Source organism: Tetrao urogallus (genome assembly GCF_951394365.1).
Source record: "Tetrao urogallus genome assembly, chromosome: 3".
NCBI lineage: Eukaryota > Metazoa > Chordata > Aves > Galliformes > Phasianidae > Tetrao > Tetrao urogallus.
In genome coordinates this window covers 40017691-40034204 of record NC_136815.1, presented here as the reverse complement: position 1 = coordinate 40034204, position 16514 = coordinate 40017691, and positions in this window count along the sequence as shown.

Sequence of the window (16514 nt, the reverse complement as noted above, 5' to 3'; positions counted from 1 at the left end):
GAGAGGGAGAGAAGCTCTGTGAATTGCAAAAGACCTGTGTGTGCAGCATACAATCTACATGTTGGGTGTATATTAAAGCAAAGGCTAGTGCATGATCTGCCCGTTGGCTGTTGCACCCAGATAGATATTGGCCTGGGGAGTGCAAATACTTTCCATGAGATGGTGCATTCTTCAGAATCTGAGAAGCTCTCCAATATTCCTCACAGTCATGGTGACCTGTCTTCTGTGTTTATTTCTGAAAGGGAATTCCTGTATCCCATGATTTGTCTGTTATACCGGCTGATTGAGAAGAGTAGTTGATGTATAAGACAAGAAGGTGCACCAGTTGTTCCCTTACAGGAGAAATATGGAGAAAAGTACTTTATAACTATGACTATAAACCACTTCACAGGAGAATTTGAAACAGCTACGAGAAGTAACAAAATATAAATGAGAAAAGCAGATGGGTAACAAGTACTGTGGGTAGGTTGAAACTTTCAGAAGATGCATTTGATGAAGTCTCTCAACATAATCAGAAATAGACTGTTTCTTTAGATAGAGTTGCAAGAAGCAATAGGGCACAAAAGGCCAGATTGTGTTCCAGGAGCTGAGAATTGTCACAGCCCTGAAGTATGAGCTCTTCCATAGGTCACAGTCTGTTACCTGAGTCCTACCACCTGGCTGAACTTGGGCTTTTCATGCATCACACTACATCACAAATCCTTTTCATAAGAAACAGGAGTTCAAACATGCCCTGTTTAAAAATGATTCAGTGATCTCCTTCCTCTTTTACAGAATTTCCAGCAAAGGTGACTAGATTTAATGCTGGCTTTTCTTATCAGCCATGCCTCAGAAGAATAATTTAGCTTTGTTGACTGTCCTTCCCATCTTGAAAGTGTTGAAAATTTCTCTTTTGCAATACTCTCTCACACTTGATACACTAAGGCGTTCAGCAATGAAAGACAAGGCAGGGAGAAAAAAACTATATGTAGACATGGCCAACACTTGTGTATGGTAGAATCATTGTAGGTTTGCTCTACCCTTTATCTACTGGGAAATAAAACAAATGCTAAATGGATGCATGCTAAATTTTGAAACAGAGGTCAGACTCCTAATTTACAACTGTTCCAGATTAAAAAATGTGTTCAGGCAAAGAGTTTCCTTTGGATTCAAAGAGCCAGATAAGTTTTCTTGCTCTTTCTTTAAGCATTCTTAACATGTTCCTTCCAAAACTTTGAAAAAAAACAACCTTAAAATATATGAAAAATATCCCTCAAAATATCTTAAGAAGCCAAAGGAAGTGGAACTAGAAGTGCTATATAATCCTAGAATATAAATACTAAAATAAAGACTTAATAAATACGGAAAAAATGCAGAGAAAAAATATTCATTTTTCTTGGCTTTTCAAGATCTTGTTTTAACAGTGTGCTTAATCATCTGCCTACATTTAAGCATGTGATGTAAGTGAATGGATTTTAAATGAAATAGGAAGCAACAAACAGCAAACTGTGTTTTCAGTTAGGCATTGACAGCTAAAACAGTTACTGTTAGTCAAGGCAAGCAATGTAGCTTACTATTCTTGCTATAATGTGATCTGTTTATTCTTTATCATGATTCAATTCTGCAGAATTCCTTTACTTGCTTTCCTAAAACAACAGCTTACAAACATCTGCAGTCTAAATGTTTTGCTCTTTTCAAATGAAGTCTGAAAAATCAAAACAACTGCAATTTCGTACAGTGCTATACAAAACTTTAAGGTACTGTGACAAAACCTGCACTTTTGCAGTCAACTGTGGCCACATTAGGACCATTATCAGCTCTGGCAGTTACTGAAAACACTAAAACAAAATTTTGCACCCTTTGCTGTACTGATATGTTTACCAGGTCATGTTATTTCCTCTGCATGAATCCAGGTATTAGGGTGCTGTTATGTGGTTATGAAGGAGGAGAAGTACAAGAATAAAAACTGCCTCTTTCCCCTCTATCCCTCCTTTGCCCCATCACTCCTCCTCTGATCATTACTGAGCTTCTTTTAGACAGGGATGGAAAGCCAAATTTAGTTATCAGTTACACTGGTACGTATCTGAATAAAGCCACAGCCATAATGGGAGGAATTCCACTTTTATACTGCTATAGGAGACAGCAAGTTTTGGCAATGACCTTTATATAGCAATGTCCTGGAGAGTAAACAGCTTGATTTTATGCAAACAAATTACAAAATTGTGTATAGTGTAAGAAAATCCCTGCTTTTAAGCTGTCTTGCCCAGGAAAATGAATTAAGACATCCAGCTTGAGTATGTGTAATCCTCTTGAATTCTTTAAATTTACTACTTTATATTGCTGTATAAACTTGAGTTTCCTTGTGGAGATGTTATTCTCTCTAATTGTTTGCTTCTCAAGGATATGATTTTAAAAGATCATACTGTATCTAGTCATCCAAACCATCTGATGCAATTAAAAAAAAAAAAAAAGATCACTAAATATAGTTAACACAGCTTGGTTCTGTCTTCTTGTAACTCCCCTACAGGCAATGGAAAAGAAGCCCAGAAAACAATTTGTTTATTATAAGCAGGTCAGTCCTCCAGGGAATTCGTGGAATCACGCATTGGGAGTAGACAATCACGGCACTGAAATGGTGGGTAATTTTATTTGTTCCACTTGATGGTCACAGTGGCATCATGCTGGCCAATTACTCTTGAGTCAGCAGGTTTCAGAGGTTAAGACCCCCTTGTGGGTTGCAGCACTGCAGGCAAAGTATTCAGGCCAGATTGAAACCGTTTCAACAGCAGAGACGCCAGCCTTCTTCTCCCTTGGAGATCTCCTTTTTCAACTGTGTACGAGACACACATGTGATAAAATAGGCATGTCTCTAACATCGAGACGGCTTAATTATTGAGAGTGGAAAAAATGCCAGTCTCAGATAAAGAAAGGAAGAAAATCAGCCAGAGAGACAGACTACACCGAGGAGGCACGAAACGAACAAATACTGCAAATTCAACTGCAGGTTCCAAAGGAAAGATCATGTCTGGGAATAATCCTGGTGCCAATAGCCTGCTAGTGTTTCAAGACTGCAGAACCTTTAGCAATTTCATCACATTTTTCTCAAGTGGAAATGTTTTCAGCTACTTCTTCGATGATCTGCAATTCTAAGGCGAAAAACAGGAGCGGAGCATTTGCTTTACCACTGGAGTCTGCCACAAGCGATTGGGCAGAGGTGGATGTGAAATCCAAGCTAGCAGAAATAACGTGTGTGTGTGTAAGGGAATTGGGCGGCAGGATTGTCCAGGACAGGCTGAAATTATTCCGTTAGGCTTTGCCATAGAAGAAATTCATGAAGTGACTCACATTTCATTTGGAGAGGGGTATGGGAAGCAAGGAAGTGGCATTTTATCCTCTCAGTTATAATAGTGGTGTTCTGATCTCGGAAACAGGGGAGGCTGTTCTCAGGCTTAAGCTCTGCCGTGTATGTGACATTTCAAGCTTAAAACATCTCAAGTGTATATTTCCTGTCAGAAATATTACACTGTGAGTGCTGGGCAATTTCTGAAGGATTCACTGGAGACTTAAGGCCTATGTTTTAATGTTTTTTTGGCTAGTATCGTGCCAGTTAGCAGTTTCTGGAAAACTTCTCAAGAATTTCAGAACCAAGACATAGATGTATTATTATGATTAATTGTGGTGCTAATTCATCCCGAGCCTGTTCCTGAGAAGTAGGAATAATCAGCGAAGCTTTAAACTCTGATGTCTTGCTCTGCAGAATTGGACCCACTGACCCCTTTAATTTAATATAAATGTTAGACTACATGAAATTGCAAAGCATGTTGGGATGAATTGGAATGAAAGAAAATGTGTATATTAGAGATATTTTAAAAATCATTTTATTATCAGAAGTCATTTTTCCCTTCTTCTCCATAATTATTAGGCAACTTTGAATATGACAAATCCTGCAACTGTTGTGGTTTTTTGTTTGTTTGTTTTACCAGGTTTTTTTTGGAAATGATGTTCCAGGTAAAGTAGAGAGGCAAGGTGGGAAGCCTTCTTCATCCTTATTCCCCTAGCACCGACTTATTTGACAACAGAGACTGGAAAAGCCTTGCACTGGAAAGTCTGCACCATGGTCAGCACTGATTGTTGATGTTATGGCTGTATCAGCCCTGTGTCTGGGCATCACAAGCAGAGTGAAGTTCAACTCTATATAGTATTCAGTTATATATATATGTATGGTTGATAAATACTTTGGTTTATGTAGTTCTCCTCCTCATGAGAGAAAAGCCCTGGTGCAAGAAGCAATATATGCGGCAAATTTGTGATTCAGTTAATGAAGGTACTTCTTTGCTGTTGATAAACATGCTTGCTACTCCACTGCAAATGTTCAAATAGATTGTGACCAACAGTAAAGGACAAAATGAATGGAGAATTTTCCTAATCAGCATAATAAACTGCTTTCACAACTTTCAAAGGTTTTTTGCCACACATAAATCATAAGCCTATATAAATAAAACATGGGAATATATTTTCAGTCATAAGAGCTTGTATTTTAACATCCAACTTGTTATCAGTTCCTTATTCTTATGTAATAATTTTTGCCTAACATTATGTTTTTGTTTATTTTCCAGGGCCTGGAGTATCTGACATTAAGAAACATGGCAGAGACCAATAGAAAGAAGAAAATACAACTGCTCATGGGATTTTCAGTCCTCTCATTGATACATCTCATGAAAGATTGCCTAAGAATTTATCTTTTTTTCTTTTTCCCCAACAAAACATACTAGTATTTATTGCAATAAAAGAATGTCAAGAACACTTTGGGGATGCATTAAACTATATTTCAGAAATAAGTGTCCAAATGTTGACTTTTTTTTGAATGATATACTGTCACACAGAAAAGATTTTTCAGCCCTTAGGTGTACTCATGAACATGCAAAAACTACTACAACTGTGGAGAGCCTCAGCAAATTGTTGTAAACACGTGTCCTTGCATGTAGATCTTCATGTATGTACAGGTATAGATAGATAAAGATCTATTGAAGTAAATGTTTCAAGGGAAAACAATTCAAGACTTTATGAAATCTAAATAAATCCCAGTTGGAAAACCTTTGTTTATGAGTTTTATTGAAACCAGATTGTTAAAACATGGAATTAGCTCATTTTTGACACGTCAGGCAAATTTGTACCCAGTTTCCTCAATAAATATCACTTAATTGGGACTTCGTTATGACGACAATTAGAAAAGAAAAAAAAGAAATCATGCCTTGCAAATGAAGACTTCTGTGAATGGCTGCCAAAGAAGAAAATACATGATTAATCATTGCTGAAATGCATCTGCATGTGAGGGGAAAGCACATGATTTTACATTCCAGTCACAGTGGTGCCACACACATCCATCAATGCTGCTGTAGCTCAAGTGAATCAAAACAAGCTCTGAATTTAAGAGGGCTCACTAAATGCAATTAAGACCATAACTAAATTTATAATTCTGCAGCTAATACAGGTGAAATGCTTCTCACTTGTCAGATCCAAAATAATTTCATTTTTCTCCAATGCTTTCTACTCACATGAAAATAAAACACCTCTCTTTTTTTTTTCTTTCTTCCCCAAAATCATAGAATCACAGAATTCTTGTGGTTGGAAGACACCCCTGGAGATTGTCTTGTCCAACCCACTACTCAAACAGCATGAGCTAGATCAGGTTGGGTTTGGAGTATCTTCAAGAATGGAGACTCCACAGCCTTTCTAGGCAACCTGTTCTGCTTTTTTATTTGCTCTCACAAGTTTATGCTTGATATATGTGATAATATGATTAATTGATTTAAACTATGTCTTCAGAGATCCCTGAAACAAAGTGTAACAAGTTAAAAGAGGATTCACAGAATCTTCAGAAGAGTCATCCTCTTTCACTGAGTCATGCACTGCTGAGAGCGCCTGGCTAGCCCCAGGAACTTCCTGCTTTGGGCATCAACCCTCTGGTAGGATTTGAACCAGTTTTGCACCTCCAAGTGGTCTAACCACCAGTCTACAAGTAGTGCAGGTGTGAAAAGGAGAGAGAGCAGGATGGATCATGACTCATAGCACAGCAGTCCAGGCATGGGCGAGGGAGAATGATCTAAGTCTACATTCTACCAGAAAGGGATTTCAACCTGAATTTACAGTATAACCTCTTTGGTGGCACTTTCTGAACTTGCTTCTCAAGTCAGTGTGTGTAGGTTAGATTTTAAAAAGGGCAGCATTTAAGCACGTATTTTTTCCTGAAAGTCTCTGAAACACTATTCCTTTCTAAAACAGTACAGGGGTGGTAAACATTTGCCTTTGAGCCACTGATTGCCATTATGTACAAGTCTGCTCTTCTGTGAGTTTTCCATGTATACTTTGAGAGCAAGAGCAAACTGTGGCACAGAGCAGCCTGGAAGGCAAGCCACAAAGACACATGAAGATGTCCTATAGTCTTTTCCTTTTACTGACTTACATCTGACGTGCTGCCATTTACATACTGCCTGTGGAATGCTCCTTCTTGACAGAAATATTTTTAACTTTTGGCTTATGGAAAGCATGTGTAATGTTGAAAAAAAAAAAAAAAAGAAGAAGAAGAAGATATAATGATTTGACCTAGATACTGGAATGGAGTCACAGATTACAGTGTTGGCCGTTCCTGACTTCAGACTAGGTGACCTACTGAAATGTACCTTGCCTTATCTTCCCTCTATAGTAAAGTGGGGTCACTCCCCAATATTGTGCCCTGACACATAGTGCAGTGTAACCAGATATACACCAAGAGGCCTGGACTGCAGGACACACTATGAAATGCACTCGCCCTATCCTGTGTATAGAGCCATAAGAATGAGCTATCCTGTTAGCCATTGGCCCCTGACCTTTCAAATGTTTTTCAGACATATTCTGCAGGTATTACTTAGTGGGGAGCCAAAAAAAGAGAAGGCTATTTATTCACAAGAACCAGGCCCTTTAAAACTCCTATATAAAACCAGCTCAATGCTTGGGAGCCAAGCGCTGATTGTGTGCAGTACAGGGTGAAAGGTTATAATCTGCAGCTCCTGGGCTGAGGTGTGGAAGAAGGAGGATTGGGTTTATATTGCACATTATTTGCATATGTAGGCAGTGTCTTATCTTTCACCCTCATCTACCTAAAAAGGTGGAATTCTCCACCATGCTATCTGGCACACACGTAATTCCTTTTTTCAGAGCATCTGTTCAGGAGAAAGATTGATGTGTTTTCCTTGATATTCCATAAGGCTTCTGAAAGTATAAAAACCATGAAACTTAGGAGATGAATCTGAGTTCTCACTTAGACACAGTTCAAGAGTTTGTATTTATGCAATAGGTCTGATGTGATGCTGTGAATGTTCTGCATAGCTGTATTGCTCACACCTGGTAAGACCAGTGTTTCCTGAATGCATCAAATTTCCTGAACAAGCAGAAGTGTCATATGCATGTGCACAGGAAGATACTTGGCTCTTTATTTTATTCTGATGAGATTGCTAAATATACAGGAGAAATTCAAATTTAAAACCGCAATTGTGTCCCACAGTAATTTCTGCTGGAGAAAAAAGGGATAATACAGGTGCATGGTAAACCTACACAAGAAAATTATATTCAAGTACTGCCTTTTAAGAGTGAGAGAAAAGACTCAGTAAAGAAAACCAACAGTATTGCAGAAGAATAAAGAAAAAATCTTGAATAGTCTGAGTTATGTGCTAGGGTTTCCTTTGCAGATGTTGGCAACTGTAGGAAAACGTCTGAATAAATTAAAGCAGTGCATTCCCCTTAGGTCTGTTAGCCAGCCTGTACTATATTGGCTTCTTGGCTCTGGAAACCAATCCATGGGTTGGGACATTGTACCATGCTTTTTATGTGGCTTAAAGGCAGGAACTGAATAGAAAGGGAGAGTAGAAACATTAAGATTTTTACAGTACTGAAAATCTCAGATGTCTTCCTAAGAGATGCTATTCTCAGTGGAACTTTTTTAATTTTTACAATTGTTATCGAGTAGGATCCATCAGGCTCAAGCATTTGTTGCAATGCAGCTAACATTCAGTTGGGTTGCAGATATATCTACTAGCTTTCAAAGGTCCTTTGGACGCTCTTTAACTCCAGAACTCCATTTTTACCTGCTTAACAGTTTGTTCCGTCATCTTTTTTGGTTTTACTCCTGCTGCTAGCAACACCAAAGTCAAATGCCACTCACCAAAGTCAAATGCCACTCAACAAACATTAAAGATCTTCACTATGGTATTCTCTCATGCTTTCCTTCCATGATTTGGTCACCCAGAAAACTGGTTCCTCTGCTAACATTTGTCATCTCCCTAAGTACTCATAGAAGCCTCTCTGAGTGAAGCTGTGCCAGTATATCACTTGAGCTGCCTGTCTGTGAGACTGGTCTTGGCAGCATGTTGCTGGCTGTTTGAAAGTGACTAGAAGTGTATTGGTTTCACATTTACCATCAAAACACTATTTGTTTTTTTGTTTGCCTTATGCAGTTGTTTGCATGCTTCTTGGTGCTATTTTTTTTCTGGATAGCTATAGGAATAAGAGATTCACTTCAGTTTTTTTGAGAATTTGGAATAGATAAGAGAATTGGAATGTCCCATGTAGCACTGCTCAAAGGAACTGTATCATTTAGGGTGTAATTTTGCTCTAATTCTTTGTCTAACTACAGAAAATGTTCCTACATATATATTTTTATACACATACCCACATTCATATGTATACATGCATACAGATATATATTCAGAAGGAATCGTAATCTAAAAAATGGGAAATGTAAGAGAACTGGAACAGATTAAAATAGAAGAGCTTCAGTGGACCAGAAAACATATTGCACTGATAAGGATTTTCTTGTTTTAAATTCAATCCTACCATAAAGTCATTTATTAGCCATTGTTTGTTTTTGTAGAAGGGCCAGTGCAGCACCATTTGCTGGCTGACTGACAGTGCAACTCTCTTTTTACAACTCGGAATTTAAAACAGGAAGATTGCCATTCACATCAGTGAAGAAGTCTATGATCACCTGAAAAGGTTCATTTTTGCATGAGCTTATGGGAGGTTCAAATGTCTTTTAAAAAGCAACATATGCAACTTGGTTTATTCCATGCATGGCTAAGTATGTGCAAAAAGTAAATCAGAAGATCTGATTTTTAAAAATCGTATTTCACCTCAATTTTCCAGTTCGACCAATTTATTCATTTCCTCCTCAAAGAGCAACAGCAATGATCATTTTACTTTTTTCAACAGAAACTGCAGCAGTGCAGACTCCGCAAGCCTGGTTTGTCAGCTGAGATTCATACATCAAAATCTGCAGCTGATCAGTCCTGGTCCAATCCAGAAAGTTCACAGCAATCCTGCTGAACTATTACTGAGGTGTTATGAGACACAGGCATTTTTCCTTCTCGCTAAAAGCAGGGAAGAAGAAAATAAAATGGAAGCAAATGGATTAATGCTAGTGATTTGCTGTAGCCTTACAGTGAAAAGGACTGATTTCCACTCTTCTTCTTCCATTAAAACATACACTTTCCCATGCCGATGTCTCATCACACATCTCCTCCAAATCCTATCACTTAAACATTAATGTCTGGGCTATACTTTAGGCACAATCCTGGGAGTAAGATGATGTGTAAGCTGCACTGTCTTGAGACTATTAGGTCTATGTCAGAAACCTGTGCCAAGAGTGTACTGTTGCTTTCTTTCCTCTCTTTTTTTTTTTCTTTTTTTTTTCTTCTCTTTTTTTTCTTCTTACAGCACCTCTGTAACTCACAAGCCTGAAGTCTCATTACAGCAATATTGGTCTTCAAGTGAAATTAGAAGAAGCTCCGCTGCAGAGTACGCTGTCAACATCTAGCGTGTATGCTAGAAGAGTTTGCTGCACAGTTACATCATCAAAGTATCTTGTAGGGAAGGCTGGCTCTTGGGTTCCTGGCTGACTACTTGCCTCCTTTCTTCCCAGCTGCACCAGGTCAGAGTGCAAAGGCTACAGGCAACACTTTAGGTACCACTACCAGGACATTAAAGTACAGGGAAGACTAAAGAACAATCTTTACCAACAGTGAGCATTAATGTTCAAAAGAGTAACTTTTTCAAGGGAGAAGGCACCCGTTCCTGGGTGGTTTGACTTGGTCATAGGAAATATATGGACCAATATGATTGAGTGATATAAATGCATCGTTTGACTTTACATGGCACCTCTTCAAAATTTTACTTCCTCCTTTCAAAAGAAGGAATTATATGGATATTTGGCTGCAGTGCACATTTATGTATAATTTATATCTTCAGTTGTGGACCCCTAAAAAACCATATAATTGCAAATTATATGATTTTCTCAGAAAACAACATGCTTTATGGGAACCACAGTAAAACTTCAGAAGTAAGAATGAACAAAGTGATAGAAGTAAGAGAAAACTAATTTGGTCTAAAAGACCTAAGAGCGATTTCCTGTTTATAGGGGGGAACCAAATCACACATGAGCAAGTGTCCCAGCTCTGCGCCACGTGCGTGGTGCAGAAAGGGGCTGTGTGTGTTTATGCTGTTGGAAAACCCCCTACAAATTCTAAAGAAGTGCAAGTTGTACTGGTACTTCAGTGCATGGAGAGGAGAGCAGCATAGACCTCCTGTAGCAGTTGTCAGCATCACTTGTCTCATCACCTGTTGAGGGCACTTGTCTCGTCACCTGTTGAGGGCACCCCTGTGTGCTCAGCAGGGGAGGTTCATGTTGGATGTTAGGAAAAAATTCTCCAAAAGAGTGGTGAGGCACTGGCACAGGCTGCCCAGGGAGGTGGCAAAGTCATCATCCTTGGAGGTTGTTCTGGAAACGTGTAGTTGTGTCAGTGAGGGACGTGAATTGGTGGGGGATGGGCTGATGGTTGAACTAGATGATCTTAGAGGTCCATTGCTTTTTCCAACCTTAATGATTCTATGAGCCTGTGCCAATTTTTTGATGTGTTTTGGGGAATGCTATAGAACAGATTATTTCCCTCCATTAGTGACCTAAGAAGCTGTGACCTGTGGTACTACTTACAGTATCAACATGCAACAGCAGACTTTGTATGTGCACTGCTTCCTCTCTCGTGTATGACATCTCAAAATGTAAATAAAGGACTCAAAATTTCAAGTTGTCTTCATGAAACATTTGTGAAATTCTTACTTTTTTATTAAAATAGGCAGATATAAATGAGATGGAAAGGCATGCATAGGCATTCTTGAATATATGAAAGCTCAGATTTAATATTTCTGCAGTTATCAGAAAATGGCGAAGGAACTAAGATTTCAAAAATCACTTGAACACAACCTAAATAGAAAGAAAATAAGATACAATTACAGAATGAAAAACAGAGAAAAATGTTAAAACAAAACAACCTCAAAGCTTACCACAGAAACTCAGAATTATACCCTTGTTATTGTTAGTACAGCAACCTGACATACAAACTGCAGCAATGCAGGAACATGCAAGAGCTCATTACAGATGATTCTGATAGCTCTCCAGCCTGTGTGACTGTACAGCAGGAAAAAAAATCTGCTTGAAGAAGGGATCCGGAAAGCCCCAAAGAGATCAGTGCTTTACGAAGAACAAGATGCCCTTACGGAGCCCTGGCTCCACTTCCTCCCTGACACTGTAAACTGAACCAAGTGCCACATGTGATGATGTATGTGGGATTGTATTACAGCAAAAGCTTATTGAAAATTGCTATTTCAGTTATCAAATGTCCCAGTACATTTGAAATACTGTTTCTGACAAATGCATTTGTGGCAAATGCAAAGTTACTGTATAGGACAACCCCAGGAAAGCCTATGAATAGAATTCTTACCACCAGAATGACAGATATAGACATAAAAATCAGTAACAACATATTTTCATGATTTTCAAAATAGTTCAGCTGTCTGCAGTGCCTTCTGGGTTCAGCCTAAAGTTTGTAAAAAGTAAGAATATTTCTTTATTCACCAAAATTAGAAAAAACATCTAGTGAAAATACTTCTTTCCCTGGTCTAAAAAGTTGGCAGTAAGCCGAAACACGATTTTTAGTTTAAATGTTTTATATATATATATATATATATATTTATAATGTTTTCATAAAGAATTAAGCAAAATTGTAGCTGCTTTTTTCATAAAATACTTTTCCCAATTTTAATTTTTTGCATTTAATTAAATGCATTTTGCATATATATAGCTTTGAATCATTTTGGATATTCCTGTTTTCATAGTTTATATTTGCATAAAAATTAAAAAAAATATATCTACTACATCCTTTCATCATGCTCTACTTTTTATCAGTAAGAACAGCAGTCTGACTTACCTGATTTATCATCTGTAGTGTTATGTGTAGTGAAAACCTCCTCTCAAAGCTTAACAGCAGTGAACAACTGAGGTTCTCTTGGTACAGAAGCTTGACCTGGAAAAAAAATTGTAGTTGATATTTATTGCAGGTAAATACCTATTAAACGCCATGCTTGCTCCAGAATCATAGAATCATAGACTCATAGAATCACAGGACATCTTGGGTTGGAAGAGACCTCAAAGATCATCAAGCTCCAACCCCCCTGCTACAGGCAGGGCTGACAACCTCCATATCTAATACCAGACCAGGCTGCCCAGGGTCCCATCCAACCCGGCCTTGAACACTTCCAGGGACGGGGCATCCACAATCTCTCTGGGCAGCCTGTTCCAGCACCTCACCACTCTCTCTGTAAAGAACTTCCCCTTGACATCCAACCCAAATCTTCCTTCCTTCAGCTTAAAACCATTTTCCCTTGTCCTTCTATTATCTACACTTTCAAAGAGTTGACTCCCCTCCTGTTTATAGGCTCCATTTAGGCTGCAATGAGGTCAATCCTCAGTCTTCTTTTTCTCCAGGCTGAACAAGCCCAGCTCCCTCAGCCTGTTTTCATAGGGAAGGCAAACATTTTAATAGTTTTTCTTCCTTTTGTTCCCAGAATCCCTTTCCTCCCATCAATATGACATACTTCGTGGGGTACCTGGGTTCAAATATTCAATACCAGGCCTCAGTCATAGTTCTCTGCAGTGATCACTAAACCGCTATTGTCCCAATATTCCGCTAATACTAAGAAAAAGGCATGCAGAGGAGTGGAGCAATTCCTTGAAACTACCTAGAAACTGAAAGCCATTTTTCAAGAAATGTGATTTTTGCTCAGTAAAACATGGCTGTCAGAAAATCCTGACTGTTTGGGAGTGTGGGCCTTGTCCAGTCAGAACTAGTTAAGGACTGGGCTGACGTGCCAAGATGTTTCACAAACACCACCAAAACGTCTGTCACGAGTCACAAGATTCTTTTTTTAATTTCCCCGGGACATAACAACCTGGCCTGGTTTCATGTATTATAGATGAATAGTGAATGCTTCACTATAAATCCTGGTGAGTTGTCTTCCAAAATATTTTTTTCTGCAACATTCTAAAATGTAAAATAATTATGATTTAATGCTTAGTATGATGTAGCTTCTACAGGGATGGAGAGGACTTTTATTAGCCTTTCTTGTGAATAACACAATCACTTAATAATTTTGCTTATTTGTTCCATTTTTGCTATAGTGACTTAACTGTCAGTCTTCGTTCTTCTAACCCTTTATTCATTGTCAGCTGTGGATAATCTGCTAGCCCACATGAGAGGGCAGGTTACATTCAAAGGAATTTACTTTGGTTTAGGGACATGTGCAAAATCTGAGCTAATTGCAGTGCAACTTTATACTTTAACTGCTTCTTATTAGCAGCTTAACAGATGTCTGTGACTTCACACTCTCATGTTCAGCAGGTGCTGGGAACCCACAGGACTCAGTGAGGTGCAGGCTATTCTCTGTAAAGGACTTGTTAGAGCCAAGCTCCCGTGTTCCCTGCTCATGCCTTTGAAGATGCTGTAAAAAGGTGATGGTAAGGAGCTGTTGCCATTTGATGGATCTGTAGGCCCAGCACGTGACACATATTTATTTTTTGGACCCAGATCTAGGTCTAATTAGAGGAAGTGGCAATGTCAGCATCTATCAAGTATTAAAAGACTCAGAGTCAGTGGACTCTGACCCACTGACAGCCATACCTGTGAAGGAGATGTTTCCATTGGAAGGCAGAGAAAGCAATAACAGAAAAGACAAAAACATTAGAAACAGGGAAAATATAGAGGCTTAGTGAGGCACAGAATGACTTTCTGTAGTCCTTTTTGTCTAGACAAAAGACTGTTTTATACTGTAAGTAATACAGATTTCCAGGAAAATATTCTGATCCAGGCTTGGATCAGAAGTAGCGATCTCAATCTTTTGCACGCTCAGTGAATGAACAAACAGCTTTTAGTCCAACAAGATTTATACATTCTAGAAAGCACCTTTCAGTTTGCATTTAAAACTACTTCCTTAATTGAGGGATGGGTCTACTAGCAACAAAATGAGAGATTTTTCTGTGGGTTGATCTAGAGGAGATTTCCTATATTAGGATTGCAGTGAAATGGTTTGTATGTTTGAATGCGCAGGCTGCTGAGCTGTATGTCCACCTATATGAATAGAACATGTGGAATTCTGTGTGTACCATTGCTGCTCTTCCAAGCTTACAGGGTGGAGATTACTGAAAGATGATGGAGGCCATGAGATTGTTCTGTTTTCAGTGTCTTCTTTGAAGAAAAATAGTGTAAAACATGTTTGTGTGACAGATATAAAAGCGCATTTATTCCCTTTTGGCAAGGACTGCCCAACTATGATCTTCATCTACCTTCAGGCTACCAAGCACATACACTGGACAAACTTCTGGTGCTACATAAAAAGCAGAAGGGAACAAAGAAGAGAGACAGGATATATTCAATGCCCAGGCAACTATAATAATCCAAATAAGAGAGTAAACACAGACGAGAGATTTCATGATGCCTTACTCTGAGAGACACTTGTTTTAATCCTCTTGTGGGTGCATACGATGCTTTTCCAAACTTTGTATTAGTTGGTAGGATAACGTAGTGCTTTGAGCACAGAAATATACTTTGTTCTGTCTTCCTTTTATGCACATATTACCTCATCCTGCAGCCTCTGAGGTGAAAAGCACAGCCAAATGATAGCAAGGAAGGAGAAAAGAGGAAACCAGAGTGAATCAATGATTACCCTCAGCTTTGAGAAGCTGTCATATTTGACATGTAACTGCATATATGCCATAGAGATTCAACTCTTCTCCACACATTCAAAATGCACTCAGAAAGCAAAAGTAAACTGCCAGAACATACTAAAGAAATAGTCTAGACCTCATTCCCTGTGATGGATCGTTGTACAACCAAGCTGGTATATATTTAGAGTATTTAGAGTAATCTCCAGGCAAAGGTACCTTCCCAGCTTCTCTACTGATTTTAAACAACTAATTAGCCAATAGCTAAAAGGAGATTGGAATCACATTGCATATAGTTTGCTCTCATGCAAGTCCCTTTGAGTAGAGACTTGTCTTTTGATAGCTTAGCCTCTCACTTAAAAGTGTTAAGTTCAACGGTGGTGTAAAAAATCAAAATTTAAAGGGAGTTCAGAAAGGAGTGGTGAAGATATTAGAGGTGTGGGGAGCATGCTTTCCTAAGAAAGGTTTGGATAATAAGATCAGTGATGTCTTGCAAGAAATGTAGCTATAGTCAAAAAGATGCAGTAGGTAGATTCACTATGGAGGGAGGTTTTCAGTCACATTTCAAGAAAATCAAAGGAGTTATCATCCAACAGCTCAGAACAGAATTCAATTTACATTGATAAATAGCTTGTGTATGTAAAGAAGGATTCTTCCAGAGTAATGAGGCAAAACTACTAATGGTAAATGTCTTGGAAGAATGCTACAACAGCACTCACAAAGCAGTCTCACAGGAAAAGCAGAGAAATTCAGCTGCCTGGGAAGTTTATGCTGCAACTGGACAGAGAGCTGGAAATCTGTGATAGAGCACTGTTTCAATTAGAGAGATGAGCCAGAAGAGCTTCTAGCCTTTCCCATCTTTGTGTTTTATGAGTACAGGTGTTACAGGCATGCAAAGTAGCATATCTTAATTGTCATCTCCAAATCAGACCAGTTCCACTTGTGTTTGGTTTAGCATACTGTATTTTGATGAAGTTTTCATCTGATTTCCCTTAAGGACAACAGTAGCATTTCCATTCATTCAAGAAGTCAATCTCTTATGCTATTTCACTTACTGTGAGCATAGAGAATTTAAAGTGTGAATTAAAACAATGGCGAAGCCTTTATTACACGAGGTAAATAGCTGCAGGAAAGCAAACCTAGAACTTTGACAGTACAAATACCTGTTGATTGCCAGAGCTTTACTTATACACTGCTAAACTTCACTCCGGGAAGAGAAAGCTGCACAAATTGCTGCTGGAGCCTAGGAACTTCAAAGTGACTAACATGGAAGTGCAAATCAATACAGTAACCACATGAAACTTTTCAAAGGTATTTGATGCCTTCATATGTTCATTTTGAAAAGTTACCTCGCAAATTCCCACTAATCCTATCTTTCCTGAACTCTCAAGCCACTTCCTGAAAATAAAATCTAACAAGTCCTAGTGAATTGTTCTTATAACACGGAGATTTT